The following is a 10,443-nucleotide window of genomic DNA, read 5'->3' as shown; positions in this document are numbered from 1 at the left end:
CAACTCTTTGTCCTAGGACAGCACCTACAGCATAATCACTAGCACCACACATAATTTCAAAGGGTAAATTCCAATCAGGTGGCTGAACAATAGGTGCATAAATCAAGGCTTTCTTAAGTATTTCAAATGCTTCTACAGAATCATCATCAAAGACAAAAGGAACATCTTTTTGTAAGAGATTAGTCAGAGGCCTAGAAAGTTTTGAGAAGTCTTTAATGAACCTCCTATAAAAACTGGCATGACCAAGGAACCTTCTAATACCTTTAATGTCCTTAGGACACGACATCTTCTCAATAGCATCTACTTTAGCTTTATCAACTTCAATACCTCTTTCAGTAATTTTATGCCCCAAGACAATACCTTCATTAACCATAAAGTGGCACTTCTCCCAATTCAAGACAAGATTAGTTTCTTCACATCTCTGCAAAACTCGATCAAGGTTGCTTAAGCAATCATCAAAAGAAGTTCCATACACGGAGAAATCATCCATGAAAACCTCAACAATCTTTTCACAAAAGTCAGAGAATATAACAATCATACATCTTTGAAAGGTAGCAAGTGCATTACATAAACCAAAAGGCATATGTCTATAAGCAAAGGTACCGAAAGGGCAAGTAAAAGTGGTCTTTTCCTGATCCTCTTTTGACACAAGTATTTGAGAGAAACCAGAATAACCGTCTAGAAAGCGAAAATGTGCATGTTTGGATAATCTTTCTAGCATTTGATCAATAAAAGGTAAAGGGTAATGATCTTTTCTAGTAGCTTTATTCAACTTGCGGAAATGAATTACCATTCTATAACCTGTAACAATTCTTTGTGGGATCAATTCATCTTTATCATTAGGAACAACAGTAATACCTCCCTTCTTAGGGACACAATGGACAGGACTTACCCAGTGACTATCAGTAACGGGATAAATTGTACCTGCCTCCAGAAGCTTTAGTATTTCATTTCTTACCACTTCTTTCATCTTAGGATTTAACCGTCGTTGGTGATCAACAACCGGTTTAGCGTCTTTCTCCAATTTTATTTTGTGCTGGTATAGAGTGGGACTAGTGCCCTTAAGATCATCAAGAGTATATCCAATAGCAGCACGGTGCTTCTTCAGAGTTTTCAATAATTTATCTTCTTCCTGCTCTGAAAGGTTAGCATTAATAATAACAAGATATATCTTATTTTCATCAAGATAAGCATATTTAAGAGTATCAGGTAATGGTTTAAGCTCAAACATGGGATGTCCCTTGGGAGGAGGAGGATCCCCTAGAATTACAACAGGCAAGTTGTGTTTCAAAATAGGTCCCTGTTTAAAGAATACTTCATCTATTTCCCTTCTTTCAATCATAAACATATCATTTTCATGGTCTAGCAAATATTGTTCTAAAGGATCATTAGGAGGCACGGCAATAGAAGCAAGACCAATAATTTCATCTTTACTAGGAAATTCTTTATCATGGGGTTGTCTATGAAATTTAGCAAAATTAAAATCATGAGACATATTCCCTAAACCAACAGTAACAATATCCTTTTCACAATCTATCCTAGCATTAACAGTATTCAAGAAGGGTCTACCAAATATAATGGGGCAAAAGTCATCTTGTGGGGAACTGTAGCGACCAGACCTCAAACAGTCTAGTCTCTGTGCATCAGTGTCATCCATGGATCGGTAATGCTGACACGCACAGTACTTGAAGGATTTATAACAGAGTAGCAATCACACACTTATTACATTGAATAGTCTCAAGAGAGAACTTAATACAATAAATATGGCTTAAGGCCATCTAAATACGTTAACAGCGGAAGGCTTGGAAGATAAAGTGAGTCCATCAACTCCAACGGCATCACTGAGTATAAGACCACGACCTAAGGCTCCTTACTCGTCGTCTGAAAAGTCTGCAACATGATACGTTGCAGCCCGAAAACGAGTCAGCACATGGAATATGCTGGCAATGTAACACATAGAGAGTAATGAACAGAATAATGCTATCACTACATGCATATTTGGCTGGTGGAAAGCTCTATGGTTACAGTTTTGCGAAAAACCAATTTTTCCCTACTGCAAAGGAATATATTTTTATTTAACTACAAAGTTGGTTGAAAAATATTGAGAAGGTAAACCCCCTCTCAATCCCAATTGAAAGTAATCATTAACAACCCAACAAAATTAGTTAAGTATAAGATGATGAGATTCACATGATAATCCAAGAACTAGATACTCAAGATGTACATAACCGGGGACACGGCTAATCATGATTAGTTTGTACACTCTGCAGAGGTTTGTGCACTTTTCCCCACAAGACTCGATCTCCTCCGTTGGATTTCTCGCACTACATGGTGTTTGAGAAACGGATGACCGAGACACAGTCTTTCAGAAGCATTAGCACCTTACGATGGGTAGACAGTTACACCTACTTTCCCCTACATCTGCTAGTCTACCACTGTAAGAGTTCACACGACTTAATCAACTATGCTAGAGCCCATAATAGCATGTGGCTGCACACGAAAGTTTCTAGCATGAATAATCTCATGATCCCTTTGAGCCTGGGTGGCGGTCCATAAAAAAACAGGCAATCACTGGAATACCCAGGTGCCTCAATCCACCCAGATGTGTGTTTAAGTTGCCACCTTAAGTAAACCATTAATTAACAATCTCACATCTGTCATGGATACACTCACCCAATCCACGTCTACTAGCATAAAGTTTCCCCGACTTCTAAAATCAAGACGGACAAGATGAACATTTATTTGGGGCCTAAATGCAATTTTGAAAAACACGTATTTTTCCTAATTCAAATAATAATCAAATAAAATCCAAATAAAATCAAATATTTGTTTTTAATATTTTTCCTCCAATATTTCATTATTTGTGTATCCCCTCTCATATATTTTGATATGAAATATTTTCGGAGAGAAAAATAATTAAAACAAATGATCCTATTTTCAAAATTTGAGAAAACCCAAAATATGAAAATAACGAAATCCCCAACTCTCTCCGTGGGTCCTCGAGTTGCGTAGAATTTCTAGGATCGCCAAACAAAATGCAATAAAATATGTTATGCATGATGATCTAATGTATAACATTCCAAATTGAAAATTTGGGATGTTACAAACCTACCCCCTTAAGATGAATCTCGCCCTCGAGATTCGGGTTGGCTAGAAAATAGGTGAGAGTGGTCCTTCCGCAGATCTTCCTCTCGCTCCCAGGTGGCTTCATCCTCGGTATGGTGACTCCACAGAACTTTGCAGAACTTGATAACCTTGCTGTGGGTGACTCGGCTGGCATATTCGAGAATCTTAACTGGTTTCTCCTCGTAGGTCAAATTACTATCCAACTGAATCGCTTCCAGGGGCACTGTATCTTTCAGTGGTATCTTAGCCATCTCCGCGTGGCACTGCTTCAACTGGGATACGTGGAACACATCATGAACTCCCGACAATCCTTCGGGCAATTCCAACTTGTAAGCAACTTCTCCCATACGCTCCAAAACTTTGTATGGTCCTACAAAACGTGGCGCTAACTTTCCCTTAACTCCAAAGCGCTTCACTCCTCGAAGTGGTGATACTCGAAGATAAACTCTGTCTCCGACTTCGTAAACTGTCTCCTTGCGTTTAGAATCCGCATAACTCTTCTGCCTGGACTGGGCTACCTTGAGCCTATCACGAATCAACTTCACCTTCTGTTCAGACTCTTTAATCAAATCTGGTCCAAACAACTGACGGTCTCCAACTTCGTCCCACAACAACGGTGTCCTGCACCTCCTTCCGTATAGAGCTTCGAAAGGGGCCATCTTCAAACTGGATTGGTAGCTATTGTTGTAAGAAAACTCTGCATATGGCAAATTGTCGTCCCAACTGGATCCATAATCTAGCGCACAAGCTCTCAGCATGTCCTCCAAAATCTGATTGACTCTCTCGGTCTGTCCGTCTGTCTGTGGATGAAAAGCGGTACTGAACTCTAGCCTGGTACCCAAAGTTTCGTGCAACTGATTCCAAAACTTTGAAGTAAACTGGGTTCCTCTATCTGATACAATGGTCCTCGTAACTCCATGCAGACATACGATCCTGGTCATGTATATCTTTGCCAACTTAGCACTGGTATAAGTGGTCTTTACTGGGATGAAATGAGCTACCTTCGTCAAACGATCGACTACAACCCATATCGAGTCATAGCCTGAACGAGTCCTGGGCAATCCCGTGATAAAATCCATGCATAGCTTATCCCACTTCCATTCGGGTATCGGCAATGGTTGTAGCAATCCTGCTGGCTTCTGATGCTCTGCCTTCACTCTCTGACATACATCACAAACTGCTACATACTCTGCAATATCCTTCTTCATTCCGGTCCACCAAAAACTGTCCTTCAAATCCAGATACATCTTGGTATTTCCTGGGTGAATCGAATATGGTGAATCATGGGCCTCTTGCAAAATCAACTTCCTAATGTCCGGATCATTGGGCACATAAATGCGGTCCTCAAACCATAAGGTATCGTGCTCATCCTCACGAAATCCCTTGGCTTTTCCTTTACTCAACCTTTCCTTTATCTCAGCAATCTCCTTGTCTATCTTCAGAGCTTCTCTGATCTTATCCATCAAAGTAGACTGAATCTCCAATGCTGCTACATAGCCTCTCGGAACTATTTCCAAACATAGTTCGCGTAGATCCTCTGCTAACTCCTTGGGTAACTCTTCAGTCATGAGTGTGTTGACATGGCTCTTGCGGCTCAACGCATCAGCTACTACGTTAGCCTTCCCTGGGTGATAATGCAATCTCATATCATAATCCTTAATGAGCTCAAACCATCTCCTTTGCCTGAGATTCAACTCCTTCTGTGTGAAAATGTACTTCAAACTCTTGTGATCCGTGTACACCTCACAATGGTTTCCGATGAGAAATGTCTCCATGTCTTCAATGCATGCACTACGGCTGCTAGCTCCAAATCATGTGTAGCATAATTCAACTCATGGGGTTTAAGTTGTCGTGTGGCATATGAAACAACTCTTCCCTCCTGCATTAGCACTGCTCCAAGTCCTCGACGAGAAGCGTCGCAATATACTTCATAATTCCTTGCGTTGATCTGGCAGAATCAATACTGGCGATGTAACCAAACGTTTCTTCAACTCCTGGAAACTAGCCTCACATTCCTCAGTCCAATTGAATTTGGTGTCTTTCTTCAACAACTCCGTCATAGGCTTTGCAATCTTCGAGAAATTCTCAATGAATCTCCGGTAGTATCCTGCGAGTCCAAGAAAACTCCGGATTTCTCCAACTGTCATGGGTGCTTCCCAATTTGTCACAGTGTTAACCTTGGTGGGATCAACTGCTATTCCTTCTCCGGAAATAACATGTCCAAGGAATCGAACTTCCTTTAACCAAAACTCGCACTTGCTGAACTTGGCATATAACTGATGTTCTCTGAGCTTTCCAAGTACCAAGCGCAAATGCTCCTTATGCTCTTCTTCATTCTTCGAATAGACCAGAATATCATCAATGAACACTACGACGAACTTATCCAAAAACTCCGTAAACACTTTGTTCATCATGTTCATAAAATAGACAGGTGCGTTAGTCAGACCGAATGACATAACGGTGTACTCATATAGCCCATACCTTGTGGTAAAAGCTGTCTTGGGTATATCCTGCTCTCGAATCTTCAACTGGTGGTATCCTGATCGCAAATCAATCTTGGAAAATACTTTAGCTCCTTGTAGTCGGTCAAAAAAATCATTGATCATCGGCAGTGGGTACTTGTTCTTGATGGTTACTTCATTCAAACCACGATAATCAACAACCATCCTTAACGATCCATCTTTCTTCTCCACTAGAAGTACTGGTGATCCCCAAGGTGACGAACTTGGGTGAATATATCCTTTATCCAGTAACTCCTTAACTTGCTTCTTAATTTCCTCCAAATCCTTAGTGGGCATCCTGTACGGTCTCTTAGAAATTGGCCCTGTGCCTGGCAAAAGCTCAATCAAAAACTCAATGTCTCTATCCGGTGGCATGCCTGGCAACTCCTCTGGAAATACGTCAGGGAAATCCTTCACCATTGGCACTTCCTCCTGTACAACTCCTGATAAGGAATTCACTTGAGTCCTCTTCGGCACATGCCGGGATACATACTTAATCCTTCTTCCTTCCGGGGTAGTAAGCAGGATCGTCTTACTGGCGCAATCGATGTTTCCTCCATACATCGATAGCCAATCCATTCCCAAAATCACATCCAAACCTTGCGACTCCAAAACTATTAGGTCTGAGGGGAAAACATGCCTACCTATGGCCAATGGCATCTGAAAACATCCTTGGCTTGCCATATACTCTGCTCCTGGCGAGGTTACTAACATAGGTGTTCTAAGAACTTTGGTGGGCAACTTAAACTTATCCACAAATCCCCTTGATATGTATGAATGCGATGCACCAGTATCAAAAAGAACGATTGCAGTAGATGTCTTAACCAAAAACTTACCTATTACTGCATCGGGCTGTGCTTCAACCTCCTCCACATTCACGTGGTTCACATGTCCTTTGTTGAAAGGGTTGGCCTTCTTCCCAGAGCTTCCATTGCCATTTCCATTCTTAGCTTTGGGACATTCATTTGCATAATGTCCAGTCTTCTGGCATTTGTAGCAAGTGACTTGGCTTAGATCCCTCTTGGCTGGGGTCGATGGGTTGGTACGGTTCTGTCCGTTGCTTCCTCCATTCCCATTACCATTCTTGGGTCCACTATGGTTGTGCGAACCTCCTCCTCCATGGGTATGCTGAAAAGGTCCTCCCGAATTTGGGGTAAAATGTGGTTTCTGATGAGCTCCAGAATTGTACTTCCCTTGTCCATACTTCCTCTTGCGGCTTTCAATCTGCTACTGCTTCCCTTCAATCATGAGAGCTCTATCTACCAACTCCTGGTAGTTGTTGAAGGTTGCTACCATCAACTGCATGCTCAGCTCATCATTCAATCCTTCCAGAAACTTCTCCTGCTTGGCTGCATCTGTAGCAACGTCATCTGGGGCATAACGTGATAGTTTACTAAAGTCCTCCACATACTAGCCTACGGTGCGTCCTCCTTGGCGTAAGTTGCGAAACTCACGCTTCTTCATGGACATAGCTCCTGCTGAAACACGGGCAGTACGAAAAGCTTGCTGAAACTGGTCCCATGTGACAGTGTCAATAGGGTGTGTGGCTGTGTAATTCTCCCACCATGATGCTGCGGGTCCATCAAGCTGATGTGCGGCAAAACGCACTCTCTCCGCATCTGTGCATCCTGCAATGGTCAGCTCCCTTCCAACCTTGCGGAGCCAATCATGTACCACAATCGGCTCGGGGCTACTGGAGAACACCGGCGGATTCAGCCTAAGAAAATGGGCTAAGTGGTCCACAGGTGGTGGTGGTGGGTTGTTGTTGTTGTTGTTCCCTTGGTTCTGAACTAGCACTTGCATCAGGGCATTATGCTGCTGAATCAACTGAGTGATCTCCGGTGGGAAAACAAATCCGGTGTCGCGTCTTTGAGGCATCTGATGGTTTTTTTTAGAAAAGATGAGAAAATAGAATAGAATGAGGTCTAGAGGGAAAACACTACCCATATGCACATGAGACAAACACAATCATATCACTCCAATCAATTCAAACAAGGCATACAATAGATCTAACTATCGTTACAAAGTGCTTGGACTATACTATATACATGGTGGAATACTACTACTAATTTGGTGGTCTACTAGAAAAATTGCTCAGTCGAAGACTCCATGATATCTGCTCCGGCTTCATCCTCCCAATCATCCTCACTGGGATCCGAGTCGGTGTCGTCGATGATGATGTAGTTCTCTGGGCAAGTAGAATCGTCATCTTCTCCTCCTGGTGCTGGGTCTCCCATGAAAACTCCGATCTTCTTTATCAGGTCGTCATTCTTCTCCAACAATGTTGCGATTTCCTCCTCATATCCATCGCGTGTAGACTTGAGTTCTTCCTCCAGCTCCATGATCCTAGTCTTTGCCTTCTTCAGATCTATCATGTCTGCGCACATCTGGTTTTCCTGGCGACGAATGTGCTGGTTTAACTCCTGAATGAAAGCTGCAATAGATCTATCCTTCCTCGTGCTGATCATCTCCCATTGCTCGTCTCGGCGCCCACAAATCTGGTAGATAGTATCCTTGAGATCATTGTGGTACACTTCTCCAATGCGTTCCATCATAATGTGAGCTGCCATACTCTTTCCTAGACTCTAGGTTGGTGCATCAAAGGAAAACTCTATGGGTTCTGTGACTGGCGTGAACATCCTTCCTGGAACTTGAACTTGAATCATCCAGCGCTCCTCTTCTGGTAGTGTGGCATTGTAGGTCCCGGTGAAGCTTGGTATTCTGATGTTCAGGTACCTAGTAACTTCCTTCAAGTGTCGTCCAAAAGGTGTATCCTCATCCGGTTGCGCGAACTTGTTCCTTGCATCCGCCATCCTAAAAGAGTGGAAGAAAGGAGAGGAGTCAGAAATGAGAAGAGAGTAGTGATCTAGGGCTTTAGCTTAGTGGTCGTGTCCTACAGTCAGCGTGTGCTCTGATACCATCTTTGTAGCGACCAGACCTCAAACAGTCTAGTCTCTAAGCATCAGTGTCATCCCTGGATCGATAATGCTGACACACACAATACTTGAAGGATTTATAACAGAGTAGCAATCACACACTTATTACATTGAATAGTCTCAAGAGAGAACTTAATACAATAAATATGGCTTAAGGCCATCTAAATACGATAACAACGGAAGGCTTGGAAGATAAAGTGAGTCCATCAACTCCAACAACATCACTGAGTATAAGACCACGACCTAAGGCTCCTTACTCATCGTCTGAAAAGTCTGCAACATGATACGTTGCAGCCCGAAAACGAGTCAGCACATGGAATATGCTGGCAATGTAACACATAGAGAGTAATGAACAGAATAATGCTATCACTACATGCATATTTGGCTGGTGGAAAGCTCTATGGTTACAGTTTTGCGAAAAGCCAATTTTTCCCTACTACAAAGGAATATATTTTTATTTAACTACAAAGTTGGTTGAAAAATATTGAGAAGGTAAACCCCCTCTCAATCCCAATTAAAAGTAATCATTAACAACCCAAAAAAATTAGTTAAGTATAAGATGATGAGATTCACATGAGAATCCAAGAACTAGATACTCAAGATGTCCATAACCGGGGACACGGCTAATCATGATTATTTGTACACTCTACAGAGGTTTGTGCACTTTTCCCCACAAGACTCGATCTCCTCCGTTGGATTTCTCGCACCACATGGTGTTTGAGAAACGGATGACCGAGACACAGTCTTTCAGAAGCGTTAGCACCTTACGGTGGGTAGACAGTTATACCTACTTTCCCCTACATCTGCTAGTCTACCACTGTAAGAGTTCACACGACTTAATCAACTATGCTAGAGCCCATAATAGCATGTGGCTGCACACGGAAGTTTCTAGCATGAATAATCTCATGATCCCTTTGAGCCTGGGTGGCGGTCCATAAAAACAGGCAATCACTGGAATACCCAGGTGCCTCAATCCACCCAGATGTGTGTTTAAGTTGCCACCTTAAGTAAACCATTAATTAACAATCTCACATCTGTCATGGATACACTCACCCAATCCACGTCTACTAGCATATCATAGTAATAAGCAAACGTATAAGTAACTCCCCCAAAGGTTGATAATAAAACAGGTAATAGGTACTACCTCATCTACTTCCCGATACCCACAATTTAATTAGATCCTAATCATGCAATTGTTTGAGGATTGATCTAATGCAATAAAACTGGGTATGAAAAGAGGTATGATCAAAGTGTTACTTGCCTTGCTGATGATCCGTGAAACCTAGAGATTCGAAGTAGCACGCTGCGCACTCCGGGTACTCTATCGCAAACAAACAAGCATACAATAAGCACTCATCTAATGCATAGGTAAAACTCAAATAAAAGATCTAACCAGAAAGTTCAACTTAAGAACTCCGGTTTGCAAAAAGAATCAAATCAAACGAAGCAACGAAAGTCAAACGACGAAAGAAACAATCTTTGTTTACTAATCTGGACCTAAGTCAAAATTTATAGTAGCAAAAACTTGTTTGAGTTGGTTAAACGGAAAGAGGGTTTTGAGACGAAACTCTAGGCGCTTGAATCGCCTGATTTCGATAAACGAGCGAAAAGTTATACTAGAACGAAAAACAGATCGGAAATCACGATCAGAAATAATCGCGGAAAATCCGAGAAAAAGAAAACAGACGAACAGGCTAACGAACGAACATTCGCTGTCTGCGAAAAAACGAAAACCGTTCGTTAAAACGAACGAATGAACGAGTGTTCACTAAATAAACTAAACCGAAAAAACAGATCTAGGGTTTAAAAAAAAAACCAAACGAAAAACCGGACGGAAAACCGAACGGTTTTCTCGAGGAAAACCGCCGGCGGCGGGGCGG

The sequence above is a fragment of the Aegilops tauschii genome, chromosome 7 (genome assembly GCF_002575655.3).
Source record: "Aegilops tauschii subsp. strangulata cultivar AL8/78 chromosome 7, Aet v6.0, whole genome shotgun sequence".
Taxonomy (NCBI): Eukaryota; Viridiplantae; Streptophyta; class Magnoliopsida; order Poales; family Poaceae; genus Aegilops; species Aegilops tauschii.
This window is presented reverse-complemented; position numbering follows the sequence as displayed.